Source organism: Sinocyclocheilus grahami, unplaced genomic scaffold (assembly GCF_001515645.1).
Source record: "Sinocyclocheilus grahami isolate Dianchi unplaced genomic scaffold, SAMN03320097.WGS_v1.1 scaffold727.1, whole genome shotgun sequence".
Taxonomy (NCBI): Eukaryota; Metazoa; Chordata; class Actinopteri; order Cypriniformes; family Cyprinidae; genus Sinocyclocheilus; species Sinocyclocheilus grahami.
The window spans coordinates 124,015-142,032 of NW_015505906.1; the positions used below are offsets into that span (position 1 = coordinate 124,015).

The following is an 18,018-nucleotide window of genomic DNA, read 5'->3' on the forward strand; positions in this document are numbered from 1 at the left end:
GTGAGGGCAAAATCCCTGCCACTAAACTCCTTAGGGGTCTAAAGACGCTTGTTTAAAACCAGTTGTGTTCATCTTTGCCAGATGGAAACTTGTTTGAGGAGATGACAAAGAGCATCCACCCTTATGGAAATGTGATTGATGGTTTTCCAAACTATTTTAAGATTATTTAAATTGAATTTTAAAATGTCCGACAACCACCTTTTATTCAGTTTAGCTTGTGCTACAAGTTTATATTATACAACCTACCCTATGAAAGTAGTTACCAGTTGGTCAAACTTTAAGCCACGGTAAAGGAACCCTAAAACTAAAGAAAGATAAATGCAAAAGGAAAGAGAACAGCCGCAACTGACCTGTGAATCTTGCAGTGACAGGAAATGCATCACTGAGCAGTCGGTTTCTGCTACTTCCTGACTGTTAGACCACAAACAAGCGAACACTTCTCTCTCATTTTGAGAGTGGAAACTTCTTCCCCTTCCCCTTAGACTCGGTATTTCTCACTTTTTTGCGTTTTCGACATGTTTGAATGTCAAATATTTCTATTTTGTTGGTGACCACTATTACAAAATGTAAAAAAAAATCATTTTGTATTAACAATACCAGCATGGCACATATCTTACACAAAATTTGTATCATTTGGGTATTTCTCACTTTTTTGCGTTTTCGACATGTTTGAATGTCAAATATTTCTATTTTGTTGGTGACCACTATTACAAAATGTAAAAAAAAAATCATTTTGTATTAACAATACCAGCATGGCACATATCTTACACAAAATTTGTATCATTTGTGCACATAAAAGATACTTTTACACTAAACCCCCTCTTCATCACCCTCAGATCATGCTACCCTTCAGTTATTTGCTTCTGAGAAGAACAAAACAAGTCTGGTTCTCAGAATTCTAAAAACGCATCTTCAGACACCTTCAAAAAGCTTCACTTATCATCCCAGATATCATCTCAGATATCATTCTACTGTGCTGATACCACCACACGCACAATCAGACATGGTATTATGAACTAAAATCATCAAATCAAGACCTCACAAACACAACGCCAATCTCATGATTTAAAAATACATACATTTAATGACTTTAAGCCAAAAAAGAAACCGACTGTTTTACAGACTAACTTCCATGTAGTATGGGTGTTGCAGACTGGGGTTAATTACTGAGAAAACAACATGAGGAACAGAACTTGGTGCACCCTTACTCACTTCCTCTCTCACACATCTCACTCTCAGGGTTCATCTCCTGCTACTAAACGCTTAGCTATTTCCTCTATGTGAATGTCGGCAATAGAAGGGCTGATGTTTAAAAATGTAAGCAGATTATATCTTACCAGATGCGAGCTGACCCGAACTGATGAACTTCTTAAAAAGCACATGGTGTGTGCTACAAAATGTTAAAAATGTTCTTACCCGTGATCTGTTTCTACTATGTGGCAACAGGCCGCACACCACAGATAGGAAGACACGTCAGACTTGTGAAAACAGGACAGGAAATTGCCACAGGGGCTAAAAAAGACAAAGGTTTGTGTTGCACTTCAAACTTTGAGGCCCAAAATGTAAAAGTTATCCATTTCAAATTCTGACACCTACAACTGCCAGTATTTGCAAAATCCCATAGTGGTATTGGAATGATATTAGGGATGCGCTGATGTTAAAATTATGTTCGATACCACCAACCGGATAATAATTTTCATGTTATGGCTGATAATAGACAAATGGCTGATTTTAAAATTAAATACTTTGTCTAGATATGTTAAAAACAAAACACTAAAAACTAAAATCAGTTATTATGATACTACAAGTGAATTTAGGTATCACAACATTACAATGTAAAAAATGTAGAAAAATTGATATTGACAGTTTTTTTTAGGTTTCTTAAGTTTAAGTGAGGGTTAGATGATGGAAAAAGGTAACGTCAATGTAAAAATAGAGAAAATAAGCATGCGCAACTAAATATCAAATATTAATGCCAATAAAAAAAATCTAATATTAGGTTTTTGATTGGGAAAATTATATCTTATGGTAAATTAACAGTGCTGATTGTATGTACTGTAAACGCATACAGCTGTTTCAATATGACGTGCTGGCTGAAGAACCTTCCAGAATCTAATTGTTAGGATCTTTGCACAATATCTGCGCTGCCTCCAGCTGCATATGCAATATGAAAAACATTTAAGATATTTCGGTACAAAGACTAAATGTTTTGACTTATACGCAGGAACAATTCAGAGCATGACAAGACTGGAGAAGCTCAGGGCTTTCAGCCCGATACTGACTTCAAACCCAAGTGTTTGCACCTCCCTCTCACTCACAATCATCTGACCATGTTTATATTCTGTAAAATCTGTAACACATTAAGCATAAAACTTCAATCTTTGCTAAAAAGCTCTTACTGTTTTACTCTATAAATGATTCAGGTTCTAAAACAATATCTCACACTTGAGTGAATAAAAGTCAACTAACTTCAATATACACACTGAATTCAATGCCAGTACTACTGAACCTGGTAGAAATCAAGGCTTGTTCACTGATAATGCCACCTTTGATAAATGGGGATGTGCCAGCTCTCCTGAGACTGTATTTATCATGCTTTCGTCTATGGCAACATATGCAATGTTGTGAAATAGCGCCTCCCCCGCCATCTTGACTCACCCATCCCCGATGTGTTTACACTCATACCAATACCAACATGTCACAGCATATGTCTGCACAAGGAGGGAAAAATGCACCCTGAATGCAGCAGCAAAACACGCCTGCCTTGCACCCTCACAATTCTAAATAAAATTCTGGGAACCCTAAACCGCCAGTGACGACACGGCTTGCATTCTACCTTTGATAAGCCCATAAGCATCACAAGGTTTTTGCTAACTGTAAAGCAGTAAAATTCAAAGATTACTTTTTACTTCACTGTCAGTGAAAGAGAAACTAACTGCACTTTAGTATACTTTAAGTTCCTTTCTGGGCGCTCAAGGCATTGCAGAACAAAAAGCATACGTGAGAATCAAATCTCTTGCCTGAAATCATAGCTAAACATCTACAAGCTAGGGGTACAAAGAAACTGAAGCTGGCTTTTAAATGGAAATAGCATTCCAAACAGGTTTGGACACAAACTGTGTGAGTTGTCCCCATGGCCAAAAGTTGCACTATTAGGATCGTTCTAGATCCTTCAAAATATTTTGACATTTAAAACTAGCATTTAAACCTTCATCCAAACCTAACCTTCATCTAAACTGAACTTAGGTATTTAGTATTGATATTATTTTAAGACATTTTATTTGTTGTATTTTTAGATGCAATGTAGAGGAACAGCAATAGCAAGCTTCTGAATACTGCTCTATTTCACACACACACACACAAAATCACACCTAAGAACTTGCATCTAAAACTGATTGACGTCATTTTCCTAAATACACCTGAATGCACAAACTGTGTGAGTTGTCCCCATGGCCAAAAGTTGCACTATTAGGATCGTTCTAGATCCTTCAAAATATTTTGGCATTTAAACCTTCATCCAAACCTAACCTTCATCTAAACTGAACTTAGGTATTTAGTATTGATATTATTTTAAGACATTTTATTTGTTGTATTTTTAGATGCAATGTAGAGGAACAGCAATAGCAAGCTTCTGAATACTGCTCTATTTCACACACACACACACACAAAATCACACCTAAGAACTTGCATCTAAAACTGATTGACGTCATTTTCCTAAATACACCTGAATTAACATGTAATTGGAGCAACCCAAATCTGTCTGATATAATCATCAGGCTCTAAAACTAGTCATACTAAGTCATACACTCCTAGCTGAGGGGCTGGCACTCCTCGAATATAATGCATCATAAAATACTTTATACCTCACATAATTGGCCCAAAATAACTGACATTCATAGCATTTATCATAAGTTATGTAAGGTTTGCCTTTGGCCCTGTGGAGCTTCAGGGGCCGTGTGCAATATGTGGCGTAGTTTTCATTTCTAGTCAGATCATGTGGTCTCGACTATGACAATATGTAAGACGGCTGCAACATGAAAGGAGGTCACTTACATTTCCATAAAGTGATTACATATCAGTTAAATGGGATAAAGCTGCAGACTAAGTAAAAAAGTCAATCTATATTCAGTAATAAGCACGTTAAGAAATAACTGGGACTTGACAGACTCTTCATTATGAAATGAGACCCAGTATATACCCAGAGCTGAAATGAACACATAATCCAACCAGACGAATCACATCTTATCTACAAAAAGGCACTGGTTTATTAAACTTCCAAACTTACTACTCTTACCAACATGTTGTGGTATTGTTCATAAGTCCATTCACTCTAAATGTGGTAATACAAGCTGTTATTATTCTGTGAGAGGCTGATGAGTCCACAGTACTGTAAGTGATATGTTTAGACAGCTTTCAGATCCATGTTGGCTAATAAACCCATGGCCGGCGGCTTGAGTGAGCAGAGGCGGGCGGGCTTGAGAATGGCACGGCCGGCAGATTCGACGAAGGAGCGGCCGGTGGGCTTGCGGCAACCACATGTGACAACCTCGGGCTGGACTCCACTTCGTCCGCGGTGAAAGCCAATCCGGCGATCCATAGCGCGAAGTTGATGTATTTCCTCAGCGACCAGCACGGATCAGCTCTAGGCATGACGAAGCGGATATCGTCCTCTTTTGAAAGGCCAAACAAAGTAGTTTTGCTTTCACAACAAAACACACAGCGTCTCCACAACATGGCGGCAGCAACAATACTACAGCGAGAATAAAAGTTACGCCTTCTTTCTTTGCGTGAACATTTGGGTGGCGTTATACAAATCTTCCCACATCGTGACGTAGACATGTGGGGGCGTGTTAGAACGAGCCGTTTTAGGTAGGTGTGGTTGACCCTTAACTTTTATATTCATTCATTCATTCAAGAGCTTGTATCACTTCAAAGAGAAAGGAAAATTTGAAATTGCATCATATGACCCATATTTAATTGCATGGACAGCATTTACTCTTGATGCGGTACTCATTTACTGCTGGACATGTTTGAATGAGCTGTTGTGAATGTGTGCCTGGGCTTTACCTGCGCAGCTCATAACCTGCAGAAAAAAAAAACAGCGCAAAGCAAACACCACCACAATAAAAACAAATCACAATAAAATAACGCTCCCCTTCCCCCATCCCTCCATTCAAATCTCTCAATACAAGAAACCAGAGAGGAATGGAGTGAGAAAGAATAGCTCTAATGACTTTCAGAGATCAGTAATGGGAGAGAAATCATGTGTTGCCATTTTGTTGTCGTTGTTTGACGATTCGTGAGGAGGCGGGATGCAGACGCTGGTGGTTGGGTTTTATTCGGGTCAATATTTGAGAAGGAACGCTAGCCTTTGCAGTGCCATCGTTTGCTCATGATAGCAACGAGATGAGAAAAGCCAACAATAATATGTGAGGCTGTAAATGAAGGAGCTTAAAAAGTAGTTATCATCGCAAATCTACTTAAGCAGATAGTGACAATATCCTGAAGTGAGCTGAGAACTACAAAACAAACAAACGAGTGAAACATAGTGAAAGCATGGTTATCCATCAAATCAGCAGAATCTGATACTTAGCATTTGGGCTCACTACAAGGTACCAATAACAAGGCACGAATTTGTGCGTATGCAATAGACAGAATATCTCTTGAGGACTGTGAACACTAAATGAGACTTACAATGAAAATGTAAACAAGGATTGGCTGTTGCTAAGAAACAGGTTGTGAGGTGACCTATAGCATGTTGAGTGATATAACACAGATACAAAGAGTAGTTGACATTTAAGCATGAAAAATAAAGCCAGATATAAAGTGTATAACATTTTTAAGTGTGTGTACATAAATTGTGAACATAAAAACAAATAAGTATTAGTCTACTGAAACAGAAAGGATCTAATATAAGTGTATAAATTAGCATATCAAATGACTTTTCTATTAATGTCTTGTAATTTTAAATAATTATCAATTTATTTTAACAAACTACAATTTCGATCACTTCTGCCAGAAGGTTATTTTGAATATCATACCAAATAAGTTTCCATTTCAACTGACAGTAACCAGTGAATAGTGTTATTTTTCAAACAATTAGGTCAAAATGTGGCCTGAACTGAAACAAACTGGCATCCTCATAGCAAACCCACTGTCATATGGCAAAGAGCCTTTTAATTTAAGATCTTACAAAAGTGCAAATTATTTTTAAAATGTGTCCAAATGATTGGCCATACAGAACTTCCATGAGTTTTACGTTATACAATCATCTCAAAAGTTCTGGATTGAACTGTTTTAACACTACACTAATAGGAAATATAAACACATTTAGACACACACCTTTAAACAATAACTGCCCTTAAATTAATGCTGTAAACACAACTTTTTGGATGTGGGGGTGGTAAACGACACCCTCAGGTCTGTAGAGTTTCCATGGGTCTCCAGGGTTCTGGGATTTCAATTTGCCACAGCTAAAATATGATACTACTGCAAACACCTTCCAACCCCACTCAGTTAAACACATATTCAGGTTTTTAAGGGATTATTTTAGTCAGCTTACAAAAAAATATTTAGTCACCCCCATAGTTTGTGATGTAACTACAGAACTTTCCTCTGGCTGATGTAAAGAATATCTTATTGATATAAAAGATACGTAAATATTTGTACGTTTTTTAGCTAAAAATACATAGCGATTTGTATGTTTTAAACGTTGAAATACGTCTAAATTGTACGTTTTAGCATTAATAAAAACGTACAAAAATTTACGTTTTGTGCTTGTAAATGTTACATATTAATTCCTACGTATAAACATGAGATCAGGCTGGAATCTCCTAAAGAAAATATAAAATGTATACAAATATCTGTGCTTGGACATTTCCAACAGCTTGAGCATCATTCATTGATGATACGATGCTGTACACACGAACCATAGTTCATATCATGACCACAGATCCTAATTTTAAAACTCAGGAAAAAAAGCTTCACATTAAACCATCAGAAAGGAACACATTTTCATTAGCAAGTCTTTTTAGAGCTGTGACTTGTGGTTTAATGTTCTGTCAAACGCAACCGCCCACAGCTTGTTCAAAGACATGCGTTTCTCTAAAATGCTAGATACTCGCTTAGCTGGTCACCACACGTGTTGCTTTAGAGCTTGCGAAATGGACGCTTCTATTCACAACTTTTAAACTGTGAAGCTCTTTGTTTTCGGAGTCTTTGTGAGCCTGAATTGCATGTAATTGCATTTCAAGGCTGGTATCTGCCCTGAGCTGTTCCTATGAAAAGCACTGAATTGTCATGACGATAACCAGTCACATGTCTGACCTGTGTATTCGTTGTTTACAATAGAAAATTAGACACAGGGGCTGGCCCTTCTCTGTAGTTATGGGAGGTAAGCACTTGTCCTCATCTGGTCGATCTCCTAAGTACTTGTTAGCAACACACACATACATACATAAACCTGTGCAACTAGAGCTCTAGATGAAAACAACTATTCAAACTGAATGTCTGGGCCCAAGCATCCAGGAGCCGGATACTCAACACTAAACTGGTGTCAGCAGTAAACGTCTTTATTGCATGGCGCATATGTCAACCATGTCGCTTTGAGTCTGGAATTCCTCTTAAATGAGAACGCCAGGCAGCTGAATTGACTCAAGAGTGGCGGTACAGCAGGTTACAAACAGACAGAGGCCCTTCTATCAAAAGAGGAACTTGCAACTGCTTTAACAAAAGAAAGGAGTTCTGGAAAACACGGTGTTTGCAATGAATGGTTTCATAAGATTGATTTCAATACAGTCTTTAAATGGGTGCTTTTGGTTGTTTAGTTATTTTGTAGCCCTTTGTCATGAAATGCTTGACTATGTGATGTTTTTGTGACTAATTTAGTGAATACACTCTAAGCAAAAAGACTAAGTCGTGTGTTTTACATGGGAAGCGGTCTGATATCAGTCATCTGTGAACATGTGACGTGTAGCTCATCTCTGGTGAGATACAACAATGATAATGAGTGAAATGATATTCATTTTTTGACGCCAACATGCTTGAAAAATAAAAAGACACATTTGATGATAAAAAATATATACTTTTCAACTTTAGAAATTCTCTTCTGTTGGTATCTATGTGGATCTGAAAGTTTCTGAAGTTTCTGTAGAAATGCCTTCTAGATTCTCAATCAATTAATGTTCTTACTATAAAGGCATCTACTATTTGGTTATATTTTATGACCAAAGTAAAACCTTGTATAGTCTATGCCCTGGGAAATAGGATGTAAATGGAGTCTCAACTCTAGAACAACAGAAAGAACCCATTCAGTGGGTAGTTTCAGTGGAACATCGCCAACCAAAGCTGAAGACAAAAACAAAACGGGGGTAGCAGGTGCGTGGGAGTCATCAACTTCAACAAAAGGGCATTTCCAAGAAGAGATTGCAGGCCACTCTTCCTTATTATACCAAGACCATGTGTTTCTTTTGGCTAAACTGACTGACCATTTGTTCCGCTTTCTTTCTTAAACCATGATGTTATATATGTTTTGGACAAAAAAAATATTATCTCTAGTTCTTTGCTTGGTTCAAATACAAAAGAACTGAACTTCTCAATATTCTCTCATTTTCTTCAAGTTGATACTGAATAATCTATTATGTAATCATCTGTGATAGCGAATCTGCCAGTAGCCTATATCTAGTACCTGAAAACCAAGGCCTGCCAGTCTGAGCTTGTTTCAGGAATCAAGACAGTTTCGACACTGAGAATGTGTGTTGCTCAATGGAAATGGGGAGAGCTATATGAAAACGTGATGCAAATCTGCCCGAGCAGTCAACAACATATCGACAAAGGAATGACTACCTGGGCTATTTTAGAAGAACACAACTGCTTTAAGTAAAAATTCAAACATACCCAATGGCAAAATCATTGTTATCTCATATGGTGATCTCATGAAACTTTTCACTTATAAATAGTTTGGGTTTTTTGCATACTGGAGTCATGGTCACATTAGATTATATTTAAAATGAAGTCAGCTTCAGTCAGCTTGACTAACATTTCTTAGAGTATTGTTATATTGACAAACTAGCTCAATGACGATAACTGCACTTTCTCAATGATCATAGTGCTAAGATCTCTCTAAAAACTTAGTTCAAGAATCCTCAAAGGGCAAATATGACGTGCCATGGACAAAGAAACCTCAGAGATGTCCTCAAAACCTCCAGTTAGCAACCAATCCAGCAGGTTCTTCAATCTACCATGTTAAAACTAATTTCAAAAACTTAATCATTGAAAAAACTAAAAGATAAACTATAGTCTGCCATATGAGTCTCAGCAACAGCTCTCAAACCATCAGACAATGCTATGACAGGAAGAGGACCAATATTCTTTCTCAAGCCCAGCCCTCTTCTGTTCTCCACGCTAGACCAGCTATATCAGTTTGGTCCACCCCTCCTTCTCAGCAGGCCTTAATGATCCAATTACAAGCAGGGACTTGTTGACACTGTTTTATGTGAAGAGCCAACCTGACACTACCAGCGTCACTGTGACAGAAACTCAGGCCTGAAGAGAAGCCCCAAACAAAGCAATCCATAGCAAAGAGGCCTGTGTTTGACTACTAGCCAACTCCAGGTGCCCTGGCTGATTTACAATACAAATTAGGGACGGCCGGGTGGGGGCATAATGGTGTGAGTGGGGTTGGTATCTCCAGCCTAACAGGGGGTCTGACAAGATAACAAGGCTATTAAAGTAAAATCTGATATCGCCCTGAACACCTGAGGTCATATGACATAGCATGTGTTGGGTGGGGGAGAATTCCCTAGAAGTCCAAGTTTTATGACCTCCACTAAAACCCTTCCACATGTGAATTTGATTGAACTGAAAGAATGTTGTAAAAGTCAAATGTACTTTGTACTGTTTTTACATTAAAAATAATGCATATAAGAAGCTTAATATGAATTTTGTGGTACAAGCAATGGCATTACCTTAAAGATAATGCCCATGTGACAGTCTGTAACTTCAACCAAGATATTAATTTGCCTAAAACTCTTTCAACATCACTCTTGGCCACATGCTTGAACATAATCATGTCAAAAAAAATGACTGTTTTCTCTACAAGACTGGTTGCCCTGCTACTTAAAGGCTAGTCTCAGCGCATGCCATGGAGATGACACAAGTTACTATAGTAAGTATGGTGTCAGGCATAATTACACGTGGTAAACTTAGGCAAAATGATGTTCTGTGAGGGTTATATCTTTAAAAAAAAAAAAGAGAAAAAAAGGTGCTCAGGGACAGAATCGTTTATCACTCTCCTCTCAATGAAATACTGATGTTTTTAGCATAACAGGATGAGTAACATTCAGACCAGGTTTGATGGGAATGATGAGGCCTGATAAGCCAGTCTAAAATCAAACTGAAATCTAGTCCACGTAATGGAATCAATGACACACTTTAACAGCAAAACCATCACTTACGTGAAAAAAAAGCACATTGGCGCTAAGGTTATTTGTATGCATTGTGCGTCGTTGGCAACTTTGTAAGCATATAGCTAAAACAGGCAAAGATGTATTCGTATGATTAATTTCACACTGCAACCCACTCTAACCGTCGTATGGGCTTGGTCAATAGACTTACAAAACATGATTGCCTACCTCATTCTCGGTACCCATATAAGGCAATGATACTTTGCAAAACATGTGACTATAAACTTTTAAATACCACACGTTATATAATAAATACATTTTGTTAGATTTGTATGACTGGAAAACGGTGCAAAAATGGCGCTAAACCTGTTTTTGAACATATCTGCAGCAATTTATTATATAACTGTCAATCATGCGACCAATAGGTGATTATTAAATGTAAACCAAACCCACAGATAATTTAACTGCTTAGCTGTATCGTAATATAGGCTGTATATAAATACTGTGGTTAAATGTTGACCTAAAAAAAGACAATGTAACTTCATAATAAACACAATCTATGTTGCATATGCGGGAATATATGTAATAAACAGATACTTGATGCTAGCAGATCTACAAGTGCATACTATTACATCAAAAAGATACAAAATGGTCACTAACCTTAAAGGTTCAGGGGTTTCATGTCAAACTCCATGGTTATGGTGGAAAACTTATCAAAGTCTTGGAAAAATATGAGATAAAAAGAAATAATCTTAAAAAAAGATAGATAGATTATGTTGACAGGAGTAAAAAAAAAATAATAATCCAAGGGTGTGTCTAAAGCGAATCGAATGGCATGTTCAAGGTGTTGAACACTGACCTGCCCTCTGCCTCTCCCACTCACTTTAGTGGTAGACAGAGCGAAAATGAGAACAGAGTAGGGGAGGGCAATGGCAGTGGGTTGAAATCTTTAAAAAAGAGAAGTACTGCAAAGCAAATCTCTCTCACTGTGACTCATCCCCCAAGTAACCACTGACAGACAGGCTGTAAAACAGAACTTCAGCATGGGGCCAATCAGCTGCAAGGGCAGAGCTAATATGCAAACGCATTCAGGTGAGCTCAAGCTGTTCGATTGGCTAGCGAGTGCAGTGGGGGAAGGGAAACCTGGACAAAGTAACAATCAGACTACACCTTGAGCTATGTGAGACGGGTAACCCAAGACTGGGTAAGAGAGTAAAGGTTTTCATCTACTCGATGTAGACGTGGCAAGAGTAAAGCAGGCTCAGGGAATTTTACCCAGATGAAATGCTCTTTCAAGACGAGATGTTTCAAGGAGAGCAAAAGCTAAATCCATACCAACTGACTAGATCTCTCTGTAGTTCTTGTTTTGAGTGGTGCCAGAGATTTTATATTTGAGAAGGTGAAGAGGCCTTAGAATGGGAGTGGCCCTAGAGGCTATATGACACCCCATAAAGCAGGCTTTATGTTTGATATGAGGCATGAAAAAGGCCATGCGTTATAAAACTTGAAGAGCCGCCCCACCTGGTTGCACTGTAGAAAAGAACACCGACAAGAAACACTTCCAATTCATCAGAGGCCCTACCACTGATTTCTACATCACCACGTTCTTACAATCAAAGGGAAAGTACAAAATGTGACTCTGCTGCTTGGTTCGGCTCTATTCCAATATTTCAGCATTAAAGTGTTAGTTCACCCAAAAATGAAAATGCTGCCATCATTTACTCACCCTTATGTTGTTCCAAACCTGCATGAATTTCTTCTGCGGAACACAAAAATATATATATTTTGAAGAACTGAAGAAGTGTTTTTGGCCATACAATGAAACTCAATGGGTTCCAAAACCACAATGAATTGCACATATAAACAGCAACACATTTTTCTAAATATCTTTTACGTTCCACAGAAGAAAGAAAGTCTTATAGGATTGGGAGAACATGAGAATGAATCGTCTGTGTCAAACACCCCAATTGAAGAGACCAAGATACCAAAATAATGTCAATCTGCCATTAGGTTTCTTCACACTGCATATGGAGCCATAACCCTTGTCAAGCATTTTTATCTGAGACAATCCAGCTGACAAACAGGAAGCCAGGGTCTGTGGTAAGTTAAAGCGCTGAAATGCAGTGGGTTTTGTCAATGCACCATTTAGACAAATAAATGAGACAGTGAATTCACTCTAAACAGACAAACAGTCACTTAATTGACACTTTGCCAACTACAGCGCCAGTTACGTTAGGGCTTACCGGCAACTACCTGCCTCTTTCTGAGAAAACCTTAACTGTACCAATGAACTGTTGGGGTGTAAAAAAAAGCAATCCGGCCTCTTGGGCAACCTTCAGTCTAGTGGGTGTGCTCTCAGCTTGCTTAAGAATATGAAGCCATAGTATATGTATTGCATACACATCATCCTTTACAGACTAAAGAGGATTACAAGAAAGCAGAAAAGGTAAGAAAATGGAGAAAAATATACACCATTGCATGGAGTGCTGGGTATTATGTTCAATTTAGCACTGAGAAGGTCATGGAAAGTGTGTAAACACGCGGCGAGCACCTGCCCCTCTATGCCAACAACACATATGACATGAAGCAATGATATATAAACCGTCAGTGACATCAAGTGGGGCACATCAAACAAGTCCAACAGGCTCCACATCACTGAAATAAATGCACAAAGAGATGAGATTTGCATATAATATTAGTGTTTCCCTAGAAAAGGAAGAGCACCCAACAAATACATAATGCATAGTAAAATTATAATCATAATAACAGTAAAATTGTTTGTTAAAACACATTTAAATTGGCTGTTTTGCTTGTATGTATGAAATAATAGATCAACAGGTCATATTTGCCCGAATGGAAACAAAATACACTAGAAAATGTCATTATCTAATTAGTCAGATTAGATGTTTAAGGCATAGATCAATATAATATAATACAATATAATATTTTTATGTTTGTAACCTTGGATAAATTATGCAGTGTAGGTAATTTAATTCAAACTACAATATAAGTAAAGAGCAAAAGAAATGAATGAAGCAAAACAATTTTGCTCTTCAGAGAGAGTTTAGAGAATTCAGTTGCCCTGATCACATGCCGTTGCTCACAAAGTGCTCACAAAGACACACCTTTCCTATACAGCCTAAAAATAAAACCAGCCCACTCGCCTTTACTAGAGCTGCATGACTGAGTCCAAGCTAAACACAGCCGAGCCACAAGAAGGCCTCATTTTCTGCTGTGTGTCTGTTTTAAAATGTAGATGACACACTTTGGTTTTGCCCATATCCGGAGTAGATCTTTTTTTTTTTTTGCCTCCTCCTATAAATTTACTTCAAATGAATTGCTGACATAAAAATATAACTGTGGCTTGAGTGCTCTCAGGAATGCTAATGTACACTCATTCCTAGGTTAAAGTCAATTTACTCTAACCAACTGACATGTTCTGTCTTGATATGAAATCTTTATAGTTTGTAGTGAGATCATTAAATAACTTGTAAATGTCTTATTATCGGTGATGCAACGGAACTCCACAGTGCCCTTTATAATATTACTTGCATCACAGTGAGATGGAAAACAGTGACATATTAGAACAGATCCAAAAATAGCCATAGCCTTGAGATAATCGACAAAGACAAAGCACTTCTCAGGGCTGGTCGTGTTGTTTGTGAGAAACTGAGGTCAGGTGGTGACTGCTTCAAGAGGCTTTGTGCACAAAGAAAAGCCCTCCCTCCGTAGCATCCTGGTTAAGTGCCGTCCTCAAAGGACCAAAGGGCAAGAGAAAAAGCCAATGAAGCATTCTAATTAAATCCAGACAGAAGGACCATGAAGTCAATATATGAGGAAGATGCTAAAATCTGGTATCTTGTAAGAATTATGGCTTTAAATGGACATAAACATGCCTGTATGTGCATGAAAAACAAGGTTTTGCTGGCTTTAAATGAGCTTTACCAACAATTTTCACCACAAACATGACCTTCTAAAGTCCTTGGTGACCAGAATTCAGTTCATTACATGCTTCAATACACTGACAAAGTAAAGGTTAATTGAATGCCACGCCACAATCCTCAGGATTCCAAGTAACAGCTTTTGTAAAAACGAATGTGGACCAAAAGATTACATCTGGTCAACCTTGAGAAATCCCGTCAGCTAAGAATGACAAGAGATGTGGGATTATGAACAGAAACAACATTCCTGACCTCAGTAAGAAATGAGTGGATGTGAAGTGGGATAGGGGGAGTTTCAAAGGAAATTCCGTTACTGCACTAAGGTGCTGAGTCATTCCTTCCATGACCCACATTATGTGATAAAGTGTCCACGTCTCTAACAGGTAAATAAAGACACTCCTACTGAAAATAAAAAAAGCCTCCGGCAATTTAAACTTCCATTACAAGTTTAATATATGAACCCTCAGCTCCACAGAGTTAAGATTTGATATCGCTGTAATTTTGTAAATTTCTAACTACTGGTTAGGTAATAACAAACCATAATAGGTGGAATTAAGCAAGACAATCTTGACTGTCATAAAAACAGAACAGCTGATAATTCTGTATCACATTCATTCAAGTTGTTCAGAAACCTACAGTCGTGGCCAGAATTACTGACACCCTTGGTAAATATAAACAAAGAATCTTGTGAAAATAAATCTGCATTGTTAATCCTTTTGATATTTTATTCAAAAAATTCACAAAAACCTATCCTTTCACTGAAATAAAACTATTTAAAATGGGGGGACAATCTCATTATGAAATAAATGTTTTTCTCAAATACGCATTAGCCACAATTGTTGACACCCTTTTGTTCAATACGTTTTGAAACCTCCATTTGCCAAGATAACAGCTCTGAATCTTCACCTATAATGCCTGGAGAACACCTGACAAGAGATCAGAGACCATTCCCTCATCTAGAGTCACTCCAGAGCCTTCAGATTAACAGGTCCATGCTGGTGCTTCTCCTCTTCAGTTCACCCCACTCATTTTCTATAGGGTTTAGTTCAAAGGACTGGGGTGGTCATGGCAGAAGCTTCGTTTTATGCTCAGTGACCCATTTTTCTGTTGATTTTTGTTTTTGGATCATTGTCCTGATGGAAGATCCAACCATACCCATTATAAGATTACGAGCATGGACAGTCAGGTTTTTTTAACTTTTGGTATTTGATAGAATCCATGATGCCATCTATCTAAACAAGATGTCCAGGACCTCTGGCAGAAAAATAGGCCCACAATATTAAAGATTCAGCAGTATATATTTTTTTACTTTTTTACCCCTGTGTGCACCAAACCCATCTTGTGTGTTTGCTGCCAAAAATCAACCTCAGTCTTGTTTGAAGATCCAGTAGTGTTTAGCAAATGAATATGCTGAAGTCTGTTTTTGGATGAGAGCATTTTCTTTTCTTGATTTTTTTTTTCTTGAAACCCTCCCAAACAACATGTGGTGATGTTTGATCATTTTTTAGGCTTTCGGACCCCGAGACTCAACTATTTTCTGCAATTCTGCAGCTGTGATCCTTGGAGAGTCTTTGGCCACTCAAACTATCCTCCACACCTTGCATTAAGACAGTTTAGACACACGTCCTCTTCAATGCAGATTTATAACATTTTCGGGGTGATTGGAAATTCTTAATTATTGCCCTGATGGAAATGGGAAATTTGAATTGTTTTAGTTCTTTTACAGCCACTTTCTATTTTGTGAAGCTCAACAATCTTCTGCTGCACCTCAAAACTATATTCTTTGGTTTTTCTCATTGTGATGGATGATTAAGGGAATTTGGCCTTTGTGTTCCCTCATATTTATATTCCTGTGAAACAGGAAGCCATGGCTGCACAAATTCATGTTTGTAGTCACCCTGGTGTGCTAAAAAAAATGTACAGTAAATATAAACGGGAATATACTTTAGAGATATTTTACTTCTAATAATTTCTAGTTGTGTCAATAATTGTGGCCAACTTGTATTTGAGAAAAAAGTTTATTTCATAATGAGATTTGAAATGCCCCCCATTTTCAGTGTTTTATTTTACTTCAATGAAAGCTAAGGTTTTTGTGAAAAAACAGGTTCCTTTGTTCATATTTACCAATTAGGTGTCAATAATTCTGGCCATGTATGAGGGGCCGTACAAGCCATAATTCATTCTGGCACTCTCACACACTTACATTCTCCTTTCACATACATAGATTGAGAAAAGGTTACATGGCCTCGTCCCGTGAGCGAGTTGTGATTGAGGACGCGGGCTCAGCCTCAGTCGTGCTGCCAGATACACGCATTATAAGCGTCTATGGGTTTTTTTTTCCCGGAGTGTTTATTTACACTAAGTGCAAATAGCCCGCCTTGTTGATAGAGGCTATTTACAGTAGCTCCACCCACAAACCATGACTATAACTTTCTTTCATCTGTGGAACACAAGAAATTTTGAAGAATGTCATAAGTGCTATTTTTAAAAGTGCACATAAACAAAAGGCATTTAAAAGCTTCAGCGGAGGGCAAGATTATTCCAAATATTTCTTTTTGGGTTCAACAGAAAAAAAAATCAGTTATACGGGTTTCATTTTTGGGTGAACTGTCCCTTCAAAAAATGTAACAAAACAAATGTGCTGGATAAAGTTAACAGAATGACTACAATCAGGTATGAAGGAAAACAACATTTGAGTTTACACCACAAATGTAACAATGCCGTCAAGCCATCAATATCTTCTCCACTATCTCTTTATGATATGAGGGGAATATTATTTGGTCTGCACAAGAAACTTACCATCCCTTACCAGACAATATATAATCCTCACAAAACCTCAACCAATTAAACATTATACAAAGAGCAAGGCCAACATTCCAGACAGTTCAAATCACACATCTGTGGATGGAGAGTATAGACCAGAGCAGTGGAGAAAAACACATTATAAAAGCACTGAGACACTTGGCACTCTTTAAAATGAATCCTAATTCTTTATCAATCTAACTTGTCTTTTATCTCTGACTGTGAAACTGCCAGTGCCTTTCACTCACATTATAGTGAAATACAACAGAAGCTGAGCTGCTATTGATGGTTGTGGGGTCTGTTTTAGAGCTTAAATGGTCGAATGATATGTTTTCTCTCTGAAGACCAGACACTGGAAAGCATTATGCTAGATGAATACCTAATCTCTCAGTCTATTTCAATTATTTAAATCCAAGCCTGAGGGAGGAGCGACCAACTGTTCTGCAAATGCCTTTAAAAATATAAACAAAATAAATAAGTAAACAGGCACAGTATTTTTAAAATTGTTTTTACTTTGATTGCTTTATTTTATCCCTGTCTAGCGAGACATTCGATGAATGAACATTTTACTGGAATGAGACGCACTGGCGATGATGTACAGTACTAAAAGACTCATTTAATGTGCCGTTATACTTCACACATTAGACAGTTTTTATTTACACTCAAGTGCAAATCAGCTGGATGAATTAAGTCACATATGCCCCTTTAATGGACCATCTAAATTTTAAACACACTCAAAAACATTTACTCAGCATTCCACATCACTTTTTTCCACACATTGACTTTTAATAAAAAACAAATGTTAAAATGTCATTTGAGGTTATTTGAAGTTTTGGGACCTGAAAACATGAATGTAAAATCTCATTTAAAGC

At 37.6% G+C, this 18,018-nt stretch overlaps 1 protein-coding gene across 3 annotated transcripts in view; it reads right to left on the reverse strand.

Annotated features, from left to right (window-relative positions):
• The window catches only part of LOC107560441 (ETS-related transcription factor Elf-1-like), a 38,658-nt gene that overhangs the window by 18,100 nt on the left and 2,540 nt on the right, over positions 1–18,018 (reverse strand). Inside the window, exons 1-2 of one of the 3 annotated variants that reach the window (XM_016244622.1) lie at positions 11,263–11,390; positions 11,064–11,123 (exon numbers count right to left, since the gene is read on the reverse strand). The exons of 1 other annotated variant lie outside the window; for it this stretch is intronic. The gene's annotated coding sequence lies outside the window, so the exon portion shown is untranslated. Of the gene's footprint in view, positions 1–11,063; positions 11,391–18,018 lie in introns of those variants that run through there. One more of the 3 variants, XM_016244624.1, reaches the window with a different exon arrangement.